This window comes from Canis lupus, chromosome 25, assembly GCF_011100685.1.
Source record: "Canis lupus familiaris isolate Mischka breed German Shepherd chromosome 25, alternate assembly UU_Cfam_GSD_1.0, whole genome shotgun sequence".
NCBI lineage: Eukaryota > Metazoa > Chordata > Mammalia > Carnivora > Canidae > Canis > Canis lupus.
In genome coordinates this window covers 51,495,555-51,506,739 of record NC_049246.1, presented here as the reverse complement: position 1 = coordinate 51,506,739, position 11,185 = coordinate 51,495,555, and positions in this window count along the sequence as shown.

Genomic DNA, 11,185 nt, shown 5'->3' with positions numbered 1-11,185 from the left:
TGTTTCTCTCTCTCCATCTCCTCCTCCCCCGCTTCTCATGCTCACGCTCAAATAAATAAATAAATCTTGGGGTTTTTTTAAATATTTATTTATTTATTTATTCAGAGAGGCAGAGACACAGGCAGAGGGAGAAGCAGGCTCCATGCAGGAACCCCAATGCAGGACTCGATCCCAGGTCCCCAGGATCACACCCCGGGCTGCAGGTGGCGCTAAACTGCTGCACCACCAGGGCTGCCCTAAATAAATAAATCTTAAAGGTGGGGCAACTGGCTGGTTCCACTGATAGAGCATCTGACCCTTGATCTCAGGCGTGAGTATGAGCCCCATGTTGGGGCTTTTTTTTTTTTTAACTTAACAATAAAATCTTTTTAAAAATGTTATTCAGGGCAGCCCCAGTGGCTCAGCAGTTTAGCACCGCCTTTGGCCCAGGGTGTGATCCTGGAGACCTGGGATCGAGTCCCACATTGGGCTCCCTGCACAGAGCCTGCTTCTCCCTCTGCCTGTGTCTCTGCTTCTCTCTCTCTGTGTCTCTCATGAATAAATAAAATCTTTTTAAAAATGTTATTCAGGGGATCCCTGGGTGGCTCGGCGGTTTAGCGCCTGCCTTTGGCCCAGGGTGCAGTCCTGGAGTCCTGGGATCGAGCCCCACGTTGGGCTTGCTGCATGGAGCCTGCTGCTCCCTCTGCCTGTGTCTCTGCCTCTCTCTCTAGGTCTATCATGAATAAATAAATAAAAATATTTTTTTAAATGTTATTCATTTTTTAAAAGATTTTATTCATTTAGGAGAGAGAGAAAGCAAGAAAGCACAAGCAGGGGGGAGGGGCAAAGGGAGAGAGAGAAGCAGGCTTCTCTCCCCGCCCCCCACCATTGATCAGGAAGCCCCATGTGGGGCTCAATACCAGGACTTCTGAGCTCACAACCTGAGCTGAAGGCAGACACTCAACTGACTAAGCCATCCAGGCACCCCCCCAAAAAAATGTTATTCAAAATAGACCATATCCTGAGCCATAAAATCTCAACAAATTTCAAAGGATGAAATCATACAAGTGTGTCTTCTCTGAATTAATTAAAGTTTAATGTCAAAAAAACTATTAGAAAGCCTCCAAGTGCTTGGAATTTAAACATCACACTTCTAAATACTTAAGAGTCCAATAGTAAACCACAAGGGAAATTGTAAAATATTTTGCAGTGAACAATAGTGAAAATATGACATCAAACACTGTGGGATGCAGAGAAAGCTATGCTTAGAGGGAACTTTATAGCTTTAGAAGAAAGGCTGATGATTAATGTTCTATGTTCCAATTCAAGCACTAGAAAAAGAACAAATTTAACCCAACAGTGAAAGGAAATAATGAAAACAAGAGCAAAAATTACAGAAAATCAACAAAGCCAAAAGTTGGTTCTTTGAATAGATTAAGAGGATTCATCAACTCCTGGAAACATCGATTAAGAAAAAGAAAACGGGGGATCCCTGGGTGGCTCAGCGGTTTGGTGCCTACCTTTGGCCCAGGGCGCAATCCTGGAGACCCGGAATCGAGTCCCACGTCGGACTCCCAGCATGGAGCCTGCTTCTCCCTCCTCCTGTGTCTCTGCCTCTCTCTCTCTCTCTCTCTCTCTGTCTCTTTCTCTCTCTATGTATATCATAAATAAATAAATAAATAAATCATTCAAAAAAAAAAGAAAAAGAAAACGTATCAGGAATAAAAAAGAGGACATCAACAGATACTACAAACATTAAAAGGGTAATAAGGGGCATCTGACTGGCTCAGTCGGTGCAGCATGGGACTCTTGATCTTGGGGTTTGAGCCCCACACTGGGCATAGAGATTACTTAAAAATTAATGGGATCCCTGGGTGGCGCAGCGGTTTAGCGCCTGTCTTTGGCCCAGGGCACGATCCTGGAGACTTGGGATCGAATCCCACATCGGGCTCCCGGTGCATGGAGCCTGCTTCTCCCTCTGCCTGTGTCTCTGCCTCTCTCTCTCTCTCTCTCTCTCTGTGACTATCATAAATAAATAAATAAATAATTTTAAAAAAATTAAAATTCAAAGGGGCACCTGGGTGTCTCAGTTAAGCATCTGACTCTTGATCTCAGCCCAGGTCTTGATCTCAGATCTGTGAGTTCAAGCTCTGCATTGGACTCCATGCTGGGTGTGGAGGCTACATAAAATCAATTAGTTAATTAATTAAAAATTTCAAAGAGGATAATGAGAGTATAATATGAACAACTATGACAGTAAATGTGAAATTTAAATGAAACACAATTTACCAAAATTGACATTAGAAGAAATAGAATATCTGGGTAGTCCTATACCAATTAAGTAAAATTAATCCATAATTTAAAATCTTCCCACATGTGCTCGCTTCGGCAGCACATATACTAAAATCTTCCCACGGCGTGCGCACCCCACAGCCGTGTGCTGCGGGCCCGGCTCTGGGCCGGCGGCTCCTTCCGGGTCTGCGGCTCCTCCCGGGCGGCAGCTGCCCTGGAGCTGGCAGGGCGCGCTGCCGGCCGGGTTTCCTTAGGAGGCACGTGCAGAGCAAAGGCAGTCCTGGCTGCAGAGGCGGAAAGCATTACTTCTTGAAAGCGTATTTGCAAAGATTTTATTTTGAAAATCAAAATACGCAAGAGTGGGCAGTATGATGACCCCTCCATACCATGGTTAGTACACCATTAGGATTTCTTGGTTTTGAATCAATATTGTGCCTTTTAATAATCAAAAAATGCCCCTTTAAGGGACGCCCGGGGGCTCAGCAGTGGAGCGTCTGCCTTGGGCTCAGGTCATGACCCCAGGATCCTGGGATGGAGTCCCACGTCGGGCTCCCTGCAGGGAGCCTGCTTCTCCTTCTGCCTGTGTCTCTGCCTCTCTCTCTCTGTGTCTCTCATGAATAAATAAATAAAATCTTAAAAAAAAAAAAAAGGAAGATCACCAACCATACACAACAAACGTGCCCAGAGACTAAGAAGGGAGCAGATGTTCACCACTTTATTTTGCGAGGCCAACAAAGCACTGGAGGCCAAACCTACCAAGAACATGAATAGAATCTAGGAAAGCTGTTCAACCTCTGGCTGCCTTGGCTTCTCCGTCCGTAGATACAGAAAAGAGCAATACCTGCCTTCTACGGTTGAGGAGAGGACTGAACCGGTGAATCCATGTGAAAATGTGCTTGTCACCTAGTGGGGCTCAGGAACTGATAGCTGTTTAGGCAGAAAAGCTTCTAGGCCTGCAAAGTGTGAGTGTGCGTGTGAACGTACTCTTCAGCTCAGGAGCCAGAGCATCAGGACAGAGTCTGCCTCTGGCACGTCTTTCTTTCTTAGATTTTTTTATTTATTTATTTATTTATTTATTTATTTATTTATTTATTTACTTACTTACTTACCTACTTACTTACTTATTTACTTATTTTAGAGAGAAGGTAGGGGGAGGAGCAGAGGGAAAGGGACAAGCGGACTCTGCAGCAAGCCTGCCCTGGCGCTCACCCGCAGGGCTCAAGCCCACCACCAGAGATCATGACCTGAGCCAAAATGACAAGTTGGATGCTGGGACGCCTGGGTGGCTCGGCCTTTGAACCTTTGAGCACCTGCCTTCCGCTCAGGGAGTGACCCCGGGGTCCCAGCATCGAGTCCCACGTCGGGCTCCCTGCATGGAGCCTGCTTCTCCCTCTGCCTGTGTGTGTGTCTCTCTGTCTCTCTCTCGATCTCGTTCTCTCTCTCGCTCTCTCTCTGTCTCATAAATAAATAAAATCTTAAAAAAACAATAGCAGTCAATGCTTAGTGAACGGAGGCTCCCAGGCGCCCCGCCTCTGGCTCTGCTGCAGAGCACTCAGCTTGGGCTTCTCTGTACTTTACAGACGGAAGTAAGGGACTTGCCCAAGGCCTTGCTGTAGAACCAGGCACACACTGTGTACTTTGGAGCCTGACCCTGGGGTCCCTGTACTTCTGGCAAAGAAATTAAAAAAAAAAACCCAAAAAACAAAAAACAAAAAAACGATGTTTGCGGACAGGAGACGGGGCAGGGCGGGGCGGGGTGGGGGGGCTCCCTCCTGCTGCCTTCCCAGCATGTGGCCTCAGGCGACATCCTGCCCCACTCAGCCTCCTACACACAGCGGGACCCCGTCCGGCTGCCGCCTCTCCTGGGCCGTGTGGGTGGGTACAGAGCGGCTCTGGCCTGGCTCCAGGCCCGAAGCCAGGGGACTTCTCCCAGGACAGGTCAGACCAAAGCCACGTCTGAGAATGTTCAAAACCAACGAGGGCACAGGAGCTGGAAATGCCCACGTGTTTACCAGGAGAGGAGGTTATGCCAATCATGAGTGGTTCGAGCGCAGACCCGCATCCCGACCTTAGAAAGGCTGCGTCACGCTGGAAATAGCTGAGGTCTTCCAGTCCCTCGAGGCACGGAGGAAGCTGGCCTGTCCCTGGGGTGGGCCTGATGCCGCACAGAGACGCTGCTGAGCTCCTCTGTGTGCGGGCCGGGGGCGTGGTGCCCGTGGGCCAGAGACCCTGGACCCAGGGGTGGGGTGGGTCTCCCCGCCCTCCTTGTTCTCCTTTCAAAATGCCTCCTAACAGAACATGAAAGACTCCTAACTGTGGGAAACGAACTAGGGGTGGTGGAAGGGGAGGATGGCGGGGGGTGGGGGTGAATGGGTGACGGGCACTGAGGGGGGCACTTGACAGGATGAGCACTGGGTGTTATTCTGTATGTTGACAAATTGAACACCAATAAAAATAAATTTATTTAAAAATGCGTCCTAAGAGCTACTTCTGCCCCTTTGCTGCTGCCCCCCCATGCAGGCCAGCACCCCTCCTCCGGGTGGCCTCTCGGCTCCGCGCTGCGCGGGGGGACACCGTCCCTTTCCAGAACCAGCCGATTGCATTGCTGCCCAGCTCCCCAGCACCTGGCTTCACCCTCCTCAACCTCCCCGCTTCCTATGCCCCCTTCTGCCTCGCTCTCAAGGCTCCGCCACCCAGTCCTTGCAGGTCATCAATGCGCCCCACACACGTGCGTCTCAGGGCCACCGTGCCTTCCTCCCTGTCACCCTCGCAGCTGTGCTCACGCATCGTTCCACCAGAGATTCCCTCTCCTGCCTCCCGCCTTGCCCCCGGCCCCTGTGAAAGTCTTTTGCACACCCACATCCTCTGTGCAACCCGGGGCCCGACCGGCGTGGCCAAGGCTAGGGTGGGCCCGGAGTCCCCAAGAGTGTGACACAGCCTGCCACTCACACAGCAGGTCTGTCCTCGGGACAGTCCACGCGGCCACTGAGGCACACACCACGATCTAGCCTCACTTCGTGTGGGTTCCCCTGCACAGCTCACGCTTCCTCCCCGGGGTCTCAGGGCCCCGCCTCCCGGCCCCGCTCCTGCCTTGCTCAGGTGCTCCACTGCTCCTCCTGGACCCCGGGCACTGGGCCCAGACTGGGGCTGCTGGGACGGTGGCCCTCTCCCTTTCGGTGTGTTCGCTGGGTCATCCGTTTTTAGGGGTTCATGTCCAACCCCACGGCCTTCTAGCCCCTCTTCTCGTGAGGTTCAGGATGGGCCCCTGGCCTGGGGTCCTCGCCGTGGTGATGGGGTGCCCCCGAGATTCTCTGACAGAAGAGGAATTTATGTGCTGACCACCTGGAAGGCAGGCAGGAGCCTCCAGGAAAGACAGAGGAGGGGAAGGAGCCCCCCAGACCCCGGCCTCTCTGGGGGTCCTGCACAGGGCCCACCTCACCCTGTGAGGCTGCCGGGAACTGGAGCAGAAAGGACACAGGATCCCGACCAGAAATCCATGGCACCCTTGAACCCTGGAGCCATGTGAAGAGTCTGGAAGCAGAAGCTGTCAAGTGGACAAGTGGGCATCAACCTACGAGGCCTCGGCGTGGCCCGGGCACTGTCCCCAGGAGGGCCCTGGGAGGCGGGTGCGCGGTCGGCCGTGGGCACCCCCAGCGCCCCGGGAGCACGGTGGGCAGGTGGGTGCACGACCATGAGGGGCTGGGCAACCCTCACTGGCAGCCGAGGCCCCGCTGCAGCTGGCCGGTCCTGCAGCGCTCGGGGTGGCACCTGGGGCTCGGCTCACAGGGGCGGCCTGAAGCCCGGGGCTGAGGTCTGGGGGCACTGGGGGCCCCTCCCAGCCTGCGGCCTAAACACGCGGGGGCTCCACTCCACCTTCTGCTGTGGCATTTAGGATCCATTTTTGTGGATGTTAGGAAGAAAGATGGTGATTTTCTTTTTTTCTTCTCTAAACTGGGTTGCCAGTTTGTCCAGCACAGTCTGGTGCTTTTCCAGGACTTTTAAACTCCACGCTGAGTCCAAGTCCATAAGGCCTCCACGCAGGCCTGCCTGGGGTCCTCCTCCTTCAGGGGGGCGGCCAGGATGGGCCCGGGGGCGTACCTGTCCCCAAGAGCCGGTGTCGTATGGAAGTGATGCATCTGCCACACCGTACGCCTAAACCTAATATTACACCGTGTGTTAACTAAAATTTAAATTGCTTTTTAAAGATTTTATTTATTTATTCATGAGAGACACAGAGAGAGGCAGAGACACAGGCAGAGCAAGAAGCAGGCTCCCTGCGGGGAGCCCGATGTGGGACTCGATCCCAGGACCCCGGGGTTATGCCCCGAGCTGAAGGTCCCCCGAGGCATTCCCCCTAACTAGAACTTAAATTTAAATAAAACCGAAACATTAAAAAAATTAATTAGGCCTTTTTAATTTTGTAAATTTTCTTTATAGATTTTATTTTTATTTTATTTTATTTTATTTTATTTTATTTTATTTTTTTCTTTATAGATTTTAGCATAGAAGTCTTCCAGATCTTTGGTTAGTTTACCCTTCACATTTTTATGTTTAAGGTAAAAAATGCTGTTTTTTTCTCTATGTGGAGTTTTTCTTTTCATATTTTGATGAATATTTATGGATGCAGAATTGACTTTTTTTTTTACACCAAGTGAAGTGGATAGCACACTTACGAACTCAATAATTAACTTACTAAATAAACAGTCTGTAAATTCTGCTGGACCTTTTATGGGCATAATGATGCCATCCACCGGGACTGGCAATCTTCTTTCCCCCTTTCCAACACTCTATTCATTGGCGCACTCCTCTTCCTCTGTGGCTTTCTTGCACTGAGTAGGATCCCCTTGTAATGCTCAGCAGAAGTGGTGGTTTGGGGCCGTGTTTCTTATCCCTCATCTCTTTTCATCTTAAGATGAAAGCAATTTCTTTTCCCCTGCGTGTGTGATGACTTACAATGTTTAGCTTTTCCGATGTTAACATCAACTTACATTCCCATAATAAAAATAACTTATTCGAAGCTCCTGGGTGGCTCGTCGGATAAGCATCTGCTCAGGTCATGATCCCAGGGTCCTGCTCCTGTTCTCTCTCTCTCTCTCAAATAAATAAATAAATAAATAAATAAATAAATAAATAAATAAATAAATAAATAAAGTCTTTTAAAAATTTTATTCACAACATATTAAATAAAATTGGATCCAATTGCAACAAAAAATTCCTCCTATTTCTAATTATATTTCTAATTCTGCGACGCTTGCCACAGTGCATTCCACATTTTGGGGGCATTGATTGTGCACTTTAATTATGTACGTCCGTGGGCAGCCCAGGTGGCTCAGTGGTTTAATGCCACCTTCAGCCCAGGGTATGATCCTGGAGACCTGGGATCGAGACCCACATCGGGCTCCCTGCATGGAGCCTGCTTCTCCCTCTGCCTGTGTCTCTGCCTCTCTCTCTCTGTGTATCTCTTGTGAATAAATAGATTAAATCTTAAAAAAAAAAAAGCACTTCCGTGATTTAAAGAGTTGAGCAGCCCTACGAGGTCAGATGAAGGGCAGCCGCCCAGGGCCTCCCCAGAAGCACCATTTCGGTCCTGGGTGAGCCCGGCGGGGGGCTGCCGTGCAGGCTGAGACCCCGCACCCGCCTCCCGGCTGCTCGGCCCTTCTGCTCCAGTGTCCTGGCCCTTCCTTCCCCTGGACCGCTCCCTCCTGCCTCCATCCCCGATCCGGTCACAGCCCTGACCGTGGCCCATCCGCCCAGGGGGTTCACCCCCGATGGGGCCTAGGCTGCCTCCACCCTCCGAGTGCCGAGTGCTAGGTCGGCAGACACCGTGCGGCCCGTCACCATCACGGGTCACTGTCCCAGCTGTGTCAGCGGCTGTCCTCCCCTGGAGGCCTCCCTCTCGTCATCTTGTCTCTGTGCGTGGGGCTCACCCTGAGTGCAGGTGGTGCCAATGGCCTGGGGCCTGTGCCAGCTTCCGGGGTGCCTCCCCCTCCCCCCACTGGTCCATACTGGTATTTGGCTCTGGTTTCTGGGAGAGTTCCTTACTTTTTTTTTTTTACTTATTTTTTAAAAATTTTTATTTATTCATGAGAGACACAGACAGAGAGAGAGAGAGAGAGGCAGAGACACAGGCAGAGGGAGAAGCAGGCTCCATGCCGGGAGCCTGACGTGGGACTCAATCCCAGGACCCGGGGTCACACCCTGGGCCGACGGCAGGCGCTCCACCGCTGAGCCCCCGGGCACCCCAAATACGTGTTGTTTTAAGCCGTTCAGTGTGCGGCACCTTGTTTGGGCAGCCACGGGAAAGGCGTGAGCTCGGCACCCAAGGGTGCCGAGCTCACCTGTGTGTAGGCTCCGTCAGAGGCTGCTCGGGGAGTGCGGGGCCAGTTGGGGAGCTGACCTCCCCCCACCCCAGGGGGGATCATAGTCGAAGACTAACAGCTCGGCATCCTCAGAGGCCGGAAAGTATTGAAAACAAGTACAAGGATTTGCACGAGAGATTCATAATCCGGCTCCCAGGCCACGCTGCGGAACGTTCCGTACATTTCTCTCCGGCCTCAGGGGAGGACAGGGAAGGAGAGAGGCGCAGAGGGTGGAGTGGGGGCGGTCGCGAGAGCAGAGTGTAGACATTCTCCTGCGCTCCCTCTCCCCGAGTCGGGGCGCGTGTCACCCGCCGCAGCTGGACGACTCTGCCTCTGCCCAGGTTCCCGGGCTTCCGGGGCTACGAACTGCTACTACCGCTGGGTGTGTGCGGTGCTTGCGCTTGTACCTCTAGTGAGCAAAATCGCACCCACTGTCCTTAGCGCTCACGCTTGGAAGCGGTTGCTGGCTCAGCAGCGGGGGTGGGGGGGCATGGGGGACACCGCTGTCCCCACGGAACCCAACTACCAGGGCCTGGACACAAAACAGGGCCAGGGCTCTGAGCTCGTCAGTGCGCACCGGGCAGAGCGGGCATTTGGTCTGGAGCCCGATGCCGCCTCGTCTCTGTCCGGGGGGCCGCCGGGAAGCCGCTCGGGGGGCGGAGGCCGGGCCCCTTGGGAAGCTCCTGAAGGCGCCAGCCTCACCAAACTGGGGTTGAGTGTTTCCCCAACTTACATTCAGTCTTAGAAGGTGGAGACGTAGCGTCTGTGGGGCCACAGAGGACCTGACCCAGGCCTGGCCTCGAGGGCACCTCCAGGGGATCCCCCCGAGGCTGCAGGGGTGGGGGGCGGCCGGGACCCCCGCAGCCCAGGTGGGACGGGAGCGGGCGCCAGCTGCCCCAGCTGTGCTCCGGGCAGGACGGGGACCTGGGCTCCGGGGTCCTTCTCCTGCCGCGCACTGTTTCTTTCTCCTACCTTCTCAGCACCTCCTGAGGCCCGAGGCCCACCTTCCTCCTGCCTATGTTGTTTTGAAGCAACCCTCGTTGTTCTGAGGTTTCAAAGTCATGGCAGCAGCCACAGGCCAGCTGTTTTTCTGAGTACAGAGTGAGACCTGGTCACTGAAGTACACTTGGAAGACCAGAAAAGCAAATAAAAATAAAATTGAAGATCCACGTCGCCGTGTATGGTCCCCAAAGTCCTCTCAGGTCAAAACACTCTGCACACGCGTACAAAATTGGGATGTGGTTCTACAACCTGGTCTTTCACTCACTGGCAAGCCTCCCTCCCTTCAGGGAAGGCCTGTGCCGGTCCCCGCCTGCCCCCCCCCCCCCCCCGCAGACAGCTGCCTGGGGAAGTCCCGTCCTCCTCAGTTGCTGGCCTGGCTTGGGAGCGGGCTGCCTCAGCTCGAGCTGGACCCTGAGGCCTCCCTGGGGTTGCACACAGGCTCCCTCTGCTCAGGAGACAGGCCTGGCGCCCCACTGAGCCTCCCAGTCCTGGGGACCCCCGGGGACAATTAGAGCGCAGCTGGGGTTTTAGTCACAACCCGCAGAGGGCCCCGGTCTCCCCAGGATGGAGGAGACGCTGAGGCCCAGGAGGGCCGTGCCTGTCCTGCACAAAGCTAGAGTGGAGAGCGGGATCGAAGGTCAGGGACCTTAGGCAGAGACCCCGGGGAGCCCAGGGGGGGTGAGCGGGGTGCTCACCTCCCAGGTCCGTCCCACACCTGAGCCCAGCGGCCTCGAGACCTCCTCGCGCAGGATTCCCTCCCTGCGGTCTCTCAGTTGCCCGGACGTCCCAGGGCGCCCCTTGAGGCCCTGTGACACCTGCTGTCTGAGGGCTGCCTCCACCCACGGTCACCGGTGGTCAGTATCGTCCTGAGCTGCCAGCGCCCTCCCCTCCTCCATTCTCTTCAATGCTGGGTTTCAGGGTCCAGGCTGATGGGCACCCACCGTGTGACAAGGGGGCCCCTAGGGGCAGGTTCGGCCACCTGCACCCCTCCCTCCGGTGCAGCCTGTGTCCCAGGGAGGGGGAGCAGCGCTGTCCCCTGCTGTCCGCCCTCAGTGGCCGCCGCACGCTCATATCCCTGCCTGGTTTAAGGTCTGACAGGCCTGGGGACACCCCCTGGGACCTGCTCCAGGGGGCAAGGTGGATCCAAACACTGCTCACCCCCAGGGAGGCGGTTCCAGCTCCCCTCCCGGCCCCGGCCCCACAGCCCCCCGAGCTCCCGTGGCCCCCCGAGCTCCTGTGGCCCCCCAAGCTCCCGTGGCCCCCCGAGATGAGTCGGCCTGCGGAGCCCGCGGCTCAGGGCAGAGGCTTCCGGCTCACCTCCCCCAGCCCCGGGGCCCTGACGGAGGGGGCCCCCAAATTCTGGCCCCGCACCTGCCCCCCTGGGCCAGTGGGGTGGGCCGAGGCCCCGGAGGGCACATCGGGGCCTGGAAGTGCCCGAGAGCGTGTGCCCGAGGCGCTCGCGTCCCCATCTTTCTGTGAGGCTGACTCTCCAGTTCTCCGGGATGAACACCCGGGATTGGGGGGCCGGGCCATAGGCCGGGCGCACGGGCCAC